Genomic DNA, 13855 nt, shown 5'->3' on the forward strand with positions numbered 1-13855 from the left:
TTGACATGGTCGTTGCACCCCAAGTTATTATAACATTGCACTGGGATCGACATGTCTTTCCTCGCTGTTCTCTTAGTGTTGGAAAGCCCTTGCACTCTGCCGGTCTTGCTGCCATTGCACGCAGATGGGTTTCCACACTAGTGCTTCTCTATCGCTTTAAAGTCCGTGCCTTTCTTTCAGGGTGCTGTCAACTTGTTTGTCGTTGTAAACAGCCACAGTTCAGCCTCAGCTATCCCCCTCTGTCCACCATCATCACGATACAGGATGCGAGGCAAGGCACTGCACTTGAGTGATCCTTGGAATGGACCTCAAGGAGAGCATGTCCTATTGCATGCGGGTTTGACGTCCTTCCTTACCCCACCTTATCCACGCCCCGCCCCACGAAAAAAGGCGTCGGCTGATATGGCCTCGGATCTGGGGAAGGCGCCTCCTCGGGGCTGAGCCATACTATGCAGCCACTTCTGCACAGTGGGATAGGACCTCTACTCTCGCCTGTATTGTCATACAAAAACAAAAAAGGGGGAACTGTGGTGAGCCGTTTCTGTGAACTGTGGCCGCCATTACAAGATGGCACTGGTTTCCCCTGTAGTCTGTGACAAACAACTCCTTATCAGAATGAGTTGGCACGCTGTGACTTGGCACCCTGTGAGAAAAGCCCACGTGGCAGCTTCACATTGGGGCTTGAGGTGATTTATTAAGGCTGGGAGGGGCATCTGAGAGAGAGAAGAAAAAGTATCAAGGACCTGAATAAACTGCTGAGAGAAGATTCCTGAGTTGCGTCTTCCTTGCGGGCAAGGGGTCGCGACATGGCACAAATATAAAAAAACCCTTACAATAAATTTAAGGGTATATTTCTGTTCTCTTAAATATATTCCATTGATCTACATGTTTTTCTTTATGTTTCTACTACTTTTTTGTTTACTGATAGGAAATATTAATCTTCCTGAGTTGTTCTTTTATAAAAATTATTTTTGGCTCTTTTGAACAATTGAAACTTCTATGTGAATTTCAGTATCAGTTTTTCGATCTCTGCTAAAAATGGGCTGGAGTTTTGAGAAAGTCTTACTGAATCTATAGACTAATTTGTGAAGTATTGTCATCTTAACAGTATTATATTTTCTGTTTCATTAATGATGATAATTCATTTCATTTCTTTAGATTCCCTTTTTCCAACAATTTTTTTACAGTTTTAAATATAAAACCCTTCCTGTTCTTATGTTCAATTTATTTTTAAATTATGTTATTCTTTTTGATGCTACTGTAAAACCTTTTAATAAAGTGGGATGACTTAATGGTAATATGGATTTGATTTCTTTTTTATAAATTCAATCTATGTCTGCTTTTTATTTTTTCTATTTAGAGCATTTGAATTTAAAGTAACTAGTGGTATGATTAGATTATATTGACTATGTTTGTGATTATTTTTCTGTCTTTAATTCATTTTCTCCTCTTTCTAATCTCTCTGATTTAACTGAATTGCATTATGTGATTGAATTTTATAGTCCCTTTAGTTTGTAAAGTATGTATTTTTCTTATTTTTATTTTGTCATTTTTAATTAATCTAAGCATACTTTCAAATAATATATATACATAACTTTCATATATATAGCAATGCAATGTCTTACAAATAAAGATCCACAGTCCTTTCCTTCTATAATTTTTAGGGGTTACCTCAATTATGCATGTTACAATAATATTGCCTTATAAGTATTACAAACAGTTTTCTCTGGTTTGGTGAATAGTAAGAAAAATATAGTCTATTGTTTACTTGCTTTGATTCTTCACTGATATTCTTTCTTTATTTAGATCAAAGTAGAACATATTATTTTTATTTTTCTAAATATTTCCTTTTTATTTTTTATGGTCATATCATCTGGGAATAAATTTCCTTACATTTTGTTTTTCCCTCTGGGTACCTTTCATGGTCTTTCTCTTTGTTTTGGTTTTCTTCAGTTTGAATATGACATGCCTAGGAGTAGAGTTTTTTTAAAATTTTTTTCATTTTTAGTACTGGGAATTGAACTCAAATCCTTTCTTCTGATAGGCAATTGCTCTACCACTGAGCTGCTTTCTGAACTCTGGTTTTTGATATTTATTTTGTTTTGTGAACTTCCAAACTCTATGACCAGGTCTGTGTCATTAATTTTAGAAAATTATTATCCATCATCATTTCAAATATACTTCCTCTCTATTCTTTATTTCTTCTCCTTCTGGTATTCTAATTTTAAACACTTTTTTGACTTTTGAGTTCCATAGATTTTGTAGTTCTTGGATATCCACCCACACAACCCAATTCCTTCTTTTCTTTGTATGTCAGTTGGGGACATTTCTAACCATCTATCTTCAAGTTTACATGGATTCTTTCTTTGACTCTTGAGCCCATCAAATAAACTCTTCATTTCTCTTATAGTTCTTTTTATGATCTCTACTATTCCTACTCTTTCTTAGATTTTTCACTATTCTGCTAGCATTCCCCTCTCTTCTTGCATATCGTCTACTTTTTAGATGAAAGCCTTTACAGTTATTTTACATTTCTTTGGTAAAAATTCAACACGTATATCATGTCTGTTTCTGATATGTGCTTATTTTTTCTTCAGACTCTATGTTTTCCTACATTATGGCATGACTTTCATTGTTTCAAAGAATACAACATGTTAAAGAATTATAATTATTAAATAATTTATAAATCATAATTATAAATTATGCCACTTGATAGGAGTTGAGGTGAAGGGTCCTTTAGTATGAATATTTATCCTAACATGGCTAGGAATTGAGTTTTTTTGTTCAATTTTTTTAATGTTTGCTTTGCTATTGTTGCTATCGGTGCTACTGGCTTCAAACTCCTCTGTTATCATTTTTTGGGTCTCCCCTCTTAACTTTGGGTTTTCATAATATTCTTCCGTTTTGATGGAGTTCCTACCTTGCAGCTCTCTCCGTTTTAACCACTGTTATTGTGTAGGACCTCTTTGGCCTTTGCTGTAAATTCTTTCCTGACATAGCTTCATATTTTTCCTCCTTACATGAGACAATCAGGGTACCCACAGTGGTTAGAGAAATGCCTTCCCCACGTGGGAAAAGGCCTTCCCACGATATTTCTTGCATGGGACAGTCCTTTTATTGTGACAAGCTCTCTGGATAAATTCAGAAAGATTGCTCTTCCTCTCCCCTTCCATACACACACTGTGCTCACAATAACATGTTGGTGAGTTCAAGGAAGTCAGAATCCCATGAAAGTGTGTCAGGCTCCCTAAGACTGTGTCCCCAGAATTCTTTCCCTCCTATACCAGCTCACATTCAATATCTCATGGCTCATTGAAATTAGTTGTGAGTGTTTTTTATCAGTTTACAGTCAGGTTGAATGGATCTTGATGTCCGTATCTATCTGGATGCTTCTGTGTCTTCAGATTTCAAGACATTGTTTTCCTCTCCTTCTGGTCTCTGGCTCAATAAATTGTCTGCATTGCACTTTGTTATTTTATTGTTGTTAGGTCACAGCAGTGCCACCTCTTAAAATCTTTACATTAGAACTTAATATCACGTATTTCATTCTAATTTTCTTTTCCTTTGAATAAATGTTTTGTCTCAGTTTATTGTCTTGGGGATTTTTATTAGCACTTTAATGTAAAACAATATATGTAGTTTTAAATTAAGGTGGTGCTTATTTATTTATACTGCCATTTAACCATAAAAAAAATGAAATCCTGTCATTGCAACATGGATAAGTCAGGAGATCATTATGTTAAGTGACATAAATCAGGCATAGAAAGGCCAGTACCGCATGTTCTCACGTATCTGTGGAATAGAGGGGAGTTGGTTTCATGGCAGATGAAGTTTGAGTGGTGGTTTCTGTAGGCTGGGAGAGGAGGGGAATGTGGAAAGGCTGACCAATGGGTGCTGGGTCATACTGGATGGGAGATTGTGTTGTGCTACTGCAGTGTAGGGTGACTACAGGTAAATGTAGTGTACTCCAAGAAGGAGATTTTGACTGTGTTTACATAGGAAGATGATAAATATTTGAGAAGACTACATTTCTCAAATATTTATGACACAGTATATACCTGTGTGAAGACATCACATAGTATCCCATTGAGATCTTTAATTTTCATGCTTTTGCATATTAGTTTACACATACACTAAAAACAAAAAATGAAAAATATTCATAAATACAGACTTTTCATAAATGAGGAAAACCAAATTGGTGCTTTAAAATTAATGAAGGGATTATGAAGATGTTAATAAAGTCATGATCAAAATTTGAAATTTGTAATTTATTCCCTTTAATATCAAAAATTATTTGCAATCTATCATAAATGTGCCAAACTCAGCTGTAATCTGAGAATAATGGCAAATAAAAGTTCATGTCTTAAAATTTTACTAGTTTTGATAAGAGTTACCCACCTCATTTATATTTAAATTATTTATTTTCTTATTTTCTCAACAGGTATGGAATTTATACTTAGCATTTTGAAGATAATTACATGCAAATGTTTAATACATATTTAGGTATATAATTTTCTTGGAGTCTTAAGTTAACCTGTAACTCACTTTCTTTTATAATAAGGATGGTAGCTTTTAATGATAACTTCTTTTCTGTTCCCATGTTATGTTTTCCATTAGTCTATTTTTAAAACTACACATATATACACAATTGCTGGCATTACTGAAATTACATTCAGCACTTTTTAATACTTCCTATATGCTTTACTGATATTTTACTCATCATTTTTTCTCTGGGCTGAATTTTCTTTTGCTTTATTATCTCTCTAGGTAATGGTTCATTTCATGAAGTTCTCCAACTTGCAAAGCATTTTTGCTCTTTCAGATAAAAAGCCTTCATTTTACTCTCACTTTTGAGTATAGTTTGGCATAGAATATAGACATACAATTTTAAATAGATAGTAATTTTTCCCTTCACATTTTGAAGTCTTACTATATGGTCTTAAGCCATTTTATCAAATCTGAAACGACTGTTATTATCCTGATTGTTTTCCTTTTGTAGTACTTAATGTTTATATTGTTCAAATTCTGCACTTTTGCTCTCTTATTTTTCAGGAGCCTGAGAGTCTGACTTGCAGAGATGGTGGATATTAGATTTCATTCCTCATTCCACAGCCTTGAATTAAAGATCAGATTTATTTATATCCATGATAACAAGTTGGAGAATGATAGATGAAGGCCACATTTCTGCCTGTACACCTGTTTGGGAATGTTTCTAGAGTTATATTTTATGTTGCATGTCTTCAAATATAATGAAGTCACTTGAGCTATCCCTAAGATCTCCAGACTAACTTCTCCACAGGAATCCCAAGTCATTTGTGTGTGACTGTGTGTGCATAAAATGGCTGTATGACAACAGGCATCAGTGAAGTTTTGATGGCCTCCTGTGACAATCACACATTTAACAATATTTTTTACTTAAAATTCTATGCATACTTTATAAACATTTCAGAATCATGTTTGTATTTCTAAATCTCTAGGATAATTTCACTGGACTTCCTGAGATAAATCTTTGACTATGCTGACTTTCTTCTGTTTGTTGGAGATAAATAAATCTAGTAAGAATCATCACCTACAGTGCACATCGTTTCTTCCAGTCAATCCGAACTGATTTGATGTTTCCCCCCCCCCCCAGGTTTCTTCCAGTCAATCCGAACTGATTTGATGTTTTTCCCCCCCCAGTGGGGCTGCCTTGTATTTGCCTAAGTATGCATTTTTTGTTTCATTTATAATTTATCCTGATCATTATTTGGGACCATTTTTCAATCTGAAGGATTCATGTCTTAGTTTTTGGAAACAGTCCTGGAAATATGCATTAAATTTTGCTGCTTCACCATGTTTTCTATTTTTTTTTTTGTTTCCTAGAAGCCATTAAATGCTTGCTAGCATTTTCAATCTGTTTAATTTTTTAAAATTTCTCTTCTATAGTTCCTAATTTGTATCCCACAATATTCAGCTATATTTTCAAAACCCTATTATTAGGGGAACAGGGGCCTGTGCACTAATATGTTTTAGGAACTTTCAAGGTCTAATGTGTAATTTTTATTTTATTCTTTACTTTTTAAAAATTTCTAGAATATCTAATTGATTGTTTTTGTATCTGATTTTCTTGTTTTATAGTTGCTCTTTTTCATAAGTTTCTGATATTTTTGGTGGATTTTATTTTTTTCTTTATCTTTGGGAGAATCTTGAACATATTAAGTGAAGCAGCCTTTTTAGAGGTTTGACTGAATCTGCGTTTTGAACGGTATTCTCTGCCTACTTGTGGGATGTGATGATTGTCTATTGCAGAAAGAGGTTTTCTTATATCTCTTCTTTTAACAGAAATATTGAAGTATAATTGGCATTTTACTAGCATTGCTACTGTGCATTTTTCTGTATATTAAATATGACTTTCAATCATTGATACTATGTGAGGTGAAAATGGTAGTACACATCTAGGTACAAGAATATTTTCTATGAATAAACTTATTCTTCATTAAAACCACATGAGGCAGACACTATTATTAATCTTGTTTTATAAGTAGGGTATTTCAGGGAGGGAAATCTTGATTTAAACATCAAGGACACTTCATACTAGGTGAGGAATAAAAAACCTAGGCAACACTCTTAATGACAAAGAAATTAGAATCAAGGACAAGTCTTTGGGTGATAGGCTCAGATATGTATCTCCTTTGTATATGTGATATTTTGAGTATGATACTCAAAATTAAGTCGTTCAACAGAGTGTTGCAGCTCTAGATTGAAGAGCATGAATCATGTAATATTCACTATATCATAAAGTGTTAATGCATTTCATAGTTTCTACGAAACAATCTAGGTATATGTTCTACATAGTTATGTTATTGTACCTAGAAAACTCCTTGTATAAAACAGTGCATTTGGGGGCTGGGTATGTGGCTCAAGGGGTAGCGTGCTCGCCTGACATGCGTGCAGCCAGGGTTCGATCCTCAGCACCACATACAAACAAAGATGAAAGATGTTGTGTCCTCCAATAACTAAAAAGTAAATATTTAAAAAATTAAAAACAAAACAAACAAACAAAAAACAGTGCATTTGTAAAGTGATTTAAAATTTATCTTTGCCTTTAAGGAGTTTTCTGGTATTGACATTGTTTGACATCCAACTTTTATCTCTGGTGCCCACATCTCTGCTGTACCCTATGTGTTGGAGAACACTTTTGTCATCTGTTTATGGAGACAAGTCCTTTTTTGATGAGCAGAAGATTATATTTTGAATGAGGTTTGATTTATCATTCATTTAATTTTATATTTTTTGTGTGTACTCTTTAAGAGATCATACCTGGCCCCATGTTTACACAGTTTTTTCTCATGTTTTCTTGTTTTCATAGCTTTAAACCAATGTTTGAAAACAGGCAACATTTAAAATCAGTGTGTAGACTTCACATGCATCTTACCAAGCCCAATATTGGAAAAATTTACATAGAAACACCACTGTCAAAGGGTTTTTAATTAAAAAAATAAATTGGTAAACTATTCAATATACAAATTCACACCAAAGTTTTAATATTTTTTTTTACCTATTTTTGAACTGAGGTTTTTTTGTTTTTGGTATTGGGATTAAACCCAGGGGCACTTAAACACTGAGCCAGATTCCCAGCCCCTTTTTATATTTTATTTAGAGACAGAGTCTCACTAAGTTGCTTAGGGGCTAGGTAAATTGCTGAGGCTGGCTTTGAACTTGTGATCGTCTTGTCTCAGCCTCCCTAGTCACTGGGATTACAGGTATGTACCACTGTGCCTGGCTGGCTTGAGATTTTTGTATTAAGGTCAAAAAATGTTGAGTGTTTATTGCAGACTTTCTGTCTCAATGTCCCTTTAGCACGGAAGATATTTAAAGGTGTTTGAATCTTCTTCAAATCATTAATTATAGCACTAGAGGAAAGATCTTCAGAAAACTCATGCAGATCTCTGCAACATCTCATGCTCCCAGACAAATATTTTCAACATAACACTATTAAGTCTCAGAGATACTCTGCACTGACTGTAACATGATAGTAAGATCAATAGAAAAACAAGCTAGTAAGTTGATAGGAATTATACAGTGCTGCATTTAATTGAGACCATAAGATCATCTGATGACCTCTTTTGGGTTCAAGCACAAAATTTGAAAGGATTTTTGTCTTCTATTCCTTTTGATATACTCCCATTTCAACCAAATTAAAAGTGCTGAAAATGGCATCATGTCCCAGAACATTGTTGTTTTTTAAAATCAGAGCTCCATGACATTTCCCTACATCCTGCCATACAAATTTCTGTTCCTACAACAAGCAACACAGTAAAAAATACTCCCTTATATTCTCATTCTCTCCCCTCCACCACCTCTCTATTTTTCTCTCCTTCCTGTTTTACTCCTCTAGTGACACATTAGAAATACTGTTTCAAGACTAATGGTCAGGAAGCATATTTAAATCAAAACTCCAGTTATATAATCAAAGTTCATTACTTCCCACAAAAGGGAGGAACGTGGCCAACAGTGCAAAGTTTCCTTTAAAATTATGAGCAATTTTTCACTCGTTTGCCTTCAACTCTAATAAGTACATGGCACTCCTTTTTTTTTTAAATCACTAACTTAAAATATACCTTCCAAGGAATAGATTTGCATAGGAGAAATATAGAACACTCCTGCTGACTGAAATACACTTAATATGATTCCCTGCTGAATTTCTGTAAATTTCACAAATCTTTCATAGAGGCCTGAGGAAAATTATATTTTCAGCCATGTTCACTGTTTAGGTAGAGATAGTTAGAAAATTCAGGTCATCTTTATTATTTTTTTTCCCCATGAATGAAGAGAAAGTTTCCATCTCTGTTTGCTCCCCAAATGACACAGGTGGAATCTCATAAGCTAGCAGATTAAAACCTATGTGCCAGACTATTATTAAGTCACACTTTGATTTCAAGCACATTTATAGGGCGGCTGTCCTTTAATATATATTATTCACTCCCTGAAACTCATTTTTTTTCACTTCTATCAAAACCAGAGAGTTTATGTTCTGAATAGAGCAATATGTAAAAAGCAGAGCACAACATAGTGACTATGTTAACAGCTTATTACGTGGAGTACGGTGATAAAGATGTATGCACAAGTCTCACATGGTGCATTCAATGCCTTAGGCTGTAGGTTTTGCTAAATAAACTTAGACCAAGTTTTTAATAAAGAAGTGTCCTGGTTGTACTCCAAATGCTGTTGCTCCCTCAGTCACAGACTGTTTAATAATCTTGTCCTTCTATTTGTGTAGAAAAGAGAATGTTTTCTTTTAGTAATTGATAGTTGAAAAGCAAAGCCATTTGCTTCTGGACCTATAATACAGTGTTTATTAAATCATATGATTTTTCCTTTTTTTTTAAAAAAAGTTTTGTGTTGTAGATGGACACAATATCGCTGTTTTGTTTACTTAGTTTTTTTTTTTTTTTTTTTTTTAATGTGGTGCCAGGGATAGAACCCAGTACCTCATGCATGCTAGACAAGTGCTCTACCATTGAACCACAACCCCAGCCCTCAAACGATTTTTCTAATCCTTGGTTTCTAATGCTCTGGTCCAAGAGGGTTCAGACATGGAAGCTTTGGAGGTTGGCTCCACATCTATTTGATCTTTAATTAATCCATTTCATCAACCATTTCGCCTCAAGAGAGTTGGGCTACAAATAACTCAAATCATGGTAACTCTTCACCGGAGGCTGTTGATGAACGCATTTTAGTTGCCTTGTTTCCTGCCTTACGATGTCTGGGACTGCAACTGTCTTCATGATCAAGACGTAGGGTAAAGCAGGAACTTGGTCATACCACTATTTGGATCAGTTTTATTTCCAGATTTCTTGTTTTGGAATTAATAAATGATCTCATTGTTTAAGTCAAAATGAATTAAAAATATCTTTTCTTTACACTCAAGGACATCTGCCCCTGAGGTGTTAGTTAAACACCCTATTGAAATTAACATTGTGAAATTTCTACTCTTCAAAAAAATAATAAATTACTTTTTTATAAAAATGTTTTCAGATGTAATATTTATTTCCCAACATATAAAATATAGGAGCTGAAAAAAAATCAGAATTGAACTTACAGATAGGGTCCTCCATTCACCTATAATTTATGCATGGCACTTGTATTTTTATAAATTCATATAACTTAAAATGTCTTCCGAAGAATATATTTGCATAGGAGAAAGCCATAAAATACAGAGCACTCCTGCTGATTGAAACACACTTAATGTGGTCCCCTGCTGCATTTATGTAAATTCTGCAGATCTTTCAGAGACACCTGAGGGAAGTTATATTTTCAGCTGTGTTCACTATTCAGGGAAAGGTAGGTAGGTGAAGTTCAAAGTTCAGGTTAGTCTTTTTTTTCCCCTGTGAATTAAAAATAATAGTTTATTCAATGTTTGCTCCTCTATCAAGACAGCTAGAAATCTCTTTAGGCAGTTATAACATCTTACACCCATTTTTCCCAATGATTCAATAATTGTTTGAATATATGAATTATAATATACATACATCATCATTGAATAAAAATAAGGATGTGTCTGAACATATACCTTCAGATATATTGAAAGTGGCTCATTATGACTTGGTTGTGAAGCATTTTATTTGCACTACTGAAGGCAACCTTTCTTTCCATCTTCTCTAAGCACAGCCACATGGAAAGTCTCAGAAGATAGAAAGAAAGGTTGCCTTCATAATGCAAATAAAATACAGCATGAGTGTTCACAGTGAAGAAAGTGTGCTGTCGCAGACATCATCTGAATATGACATTCACAATTCCACCTCCCTTTGTTTCTATCAACAGTAATTTGAGAATTATTTTCTGAAGGGAAAACTATCCTTATCTTTTCTGTAAACATTTGATTTTTAAGGTTATTAATATTTCCTGATTATTAGAGCATCATTTTCCATTAATATATAACAGGACTATTAATATTTATTCTCCTGGTGTTAAATGCAATTTCAGAAGTGAAACAACCTGACAACACTATGGACATTTGTTTTGGGGGAAAACTACCTTCATCCAGATTTTGCCATATATTTGCAAGGGGAAAACAGAATCACAAAGATGATCAGTGCCTTTGCTTGACGTATTTAATTTCCTTGTGATCTTAAAGGTAGAGTCAAATTATTACGTACATTTAACTATAGAAATATCATTATTACAAAGAATTCTGCCTTGATTTTAAGACTTTCATACATATGTTTTGCATTTCCTTTACATATTTTATTTCATATAGTAAAATGCCAGGCATCATGTCTGTTATTCACATCCTGACTTCACAATTATCACCCTGTCATCAAGTCTAAAGTCCCAAGTGGTACCAACTGTGCTTACAGGAAGACAGAAGTTGATATTGACTGTAGATGAGCAGATAAAATGCTACATTACTAAGTCAATATCAACCATATTCAATACATTGTAAATACACATTTGTCTCCCCTTATCCAAAATGGCTATGTCTCAAGACCCCCATAGATGCCTGAAACCATGGGTAGTATTGGACTTTAAATATACTATATTTTATATTGATGTGATGCTTCTGGCTCTCAGTGTTCAGCATTTGTTTTTTTAAACTGAATTTAAGCACCCTGTCTCAATTCTAGTAATGCAAGCCTAAAGCTATCATTCACTGGAGTGAAACTGTGAAGCCACACCGATTGCCAGTCTTTGGAGTTAATCTTTAAATTAACCAAAGGATGTACCTATGGAACTTTTGATAAATATACATACAAACTTATGCTAAAATTCATTTTATAAATTAAACATGGTAAGATATTATCAATAGTTAACTAGTAATAAAAGAGAGAAAGTAGAAAACTATACTGTAATAAAAGATTTTTAAACCCTATGACTTATTTATTTCTGCAATTTTCCATTTAATATTTTCTGACCACAGTTGGCTGTAACTAAAACTGTTAAAAAATAAAACTACGAGTAAGATAGACTATGATATATGTTTAAACACTCTCTCAGCTCCACCAATCAACTTCTGAACCGTTAGAAGGTGTTGTAACTTGTGATAGTCAAGCCAAAGTGACTCCATTTTGTTTTGTAACTCCATTTTGTAAAACAACCATGCCAAGGAGAAGGATCATGACCAGGGCAAGATGTTCTTTTCCCTTTTGCTATAGAAACCTTTAAGAATATAGAACTACCTAAAGGGGCATTGTTTCTGTAACTAGGGTAGCAGGGCTCTGTTTTTGTAACTGGGGTGACTGGGCTCACTGTGATTGGCTAAGCATCCCGCCTCCTGACTGCACTCTCCTGCTTCTGTAGCCTGGCTGGCTTGCATTAGCTGGACTCCCAAATGTCCCTTTCGTGGTTTTCAGGCTTATAAGGGTGCCCTTGCAATTGTTCGGGGCTAATCAGGGGAACAGCTTTATGTTTTGTTCAGTCGCTACCGGTGTGCTTCAATAAAGGCTTGATTCGATTATACATGAGTGGTCTGGAAGTCAGTTTATAAAACCCCAGGACATTGCTTTAACTGTAACAACTATTATATTAAAATCCCTGCTTTAAAAATCAGTTTATTCACATAACTGGTTAATTTTAAATAAAATAAAAACAAGTTGTGTGTCTTCTTTCTAAAATGCACTAACAAGAAATGTCTAATGAAGATTTGACTCCGTTTAAATTCCCTTTTCTGTCTGGGTATGGTGTTTCCGCTTCTGTAATACCAGCCACTCAGGAAGCTGAGGCAGAACAACTGCAAAAGGCTGAGGATGTATCTCAATGTTAAAGTGCCCTTGGGTTCATTCAATTCCCAGCACAAAAACAAAAACAAACAAATAAATAAATATGAAAGACATTTTTTCTCACCCCCAGAAAAAGTTATATGTATAGTTCCCCCCATAGTTCATTTTTCTTCACATAAAATGGATCTAACTGGTTGGAAATCATTTTGCACTTTAGGATGTGGAAGGATGAGCTGAAGTCAGAGTGATGCTTCTGGCTCTCAGTGTTCAGCAATTTTTTTTTAAATTAATTTAAACTGAGTCCAAGCACCCTGTCTTAATTCTGGTAATGCAAGCCTACAGTTGTCGTTCAGTGGAGTGAAACTGTGAAACCACCTCTATTGCCAGTCTTTGGAGTTAATCTTTAAATTAACCAAAGGATGTACCTATGGAACTTTTTTTTTTGAGTGTGAGAGAGAGAATTTTTTAATATTTATTTTTTTATGCCGGGCAAGCACACTATCCCTTGAGCCACATCCCCAGCCCACCTATGGAACTTTGGATTTAATGCACAGATAAAAAAAAAATTGAATACAATTTAGGGTATTTTAATGCTAATTTTGGCTTGTTATCTAGCAACTTAGAATTCCTTAAGAAATATCAAGCTGCTGCAACATTTTGAAGTGTAAAAAGATGGGGGCATGTGGTTTTCTTTTCTGTCATCTTACTAGGATTCACATAAGCACTCAACATTTGTTCCAGTTCCTCAGACCTGTGGCTGAAATATATATTTAAAAAAAAAATCTCCTTTCTCTCTACAGTATATCGTTGTTTTGATCAATAGTGATTTAAAATTTTTTTTTTGTAGTTGCACATGGACAGCAAACCATTGTTTTATTTATTTTGGTATGTGATGCTAAGGATCAAACCCAGTGCCCCATTCATGCTAGGCAAGCGCTCTGCCACTAAGCCCCAGCCCCAGCCCTCAATAGTGACATCTTGAGACACCACAATAATTTGGCTCCATCACCCCATACAATTCTTTTCTTTTTCTTTTTTTTATTTGTAGTTGGACACAATACTTTTAGTTAATTTATTTCTTTATAAGTGGTTCTGAGGGTCGAACCCAGGGCCTCACATGTGCCACTACCCCAGCCCCCCATATCATTCTTAATGAA

The sequence above is a fragment of the Urocitellus parryii genome, chromosome 7, assembly GCF_045843805.1.
Source record: "Urocitellus parryii isolate mUroPar1 chromosome 7, mUroPar1.hap1, whole genome shotgun sequence".
NCBI classification, from domain to species: Eukaryota; Metazoa; Chordata; class Mammalia; order Rodentia; family Sciuridae; genus Urocitellus; species Urocitellus parryii.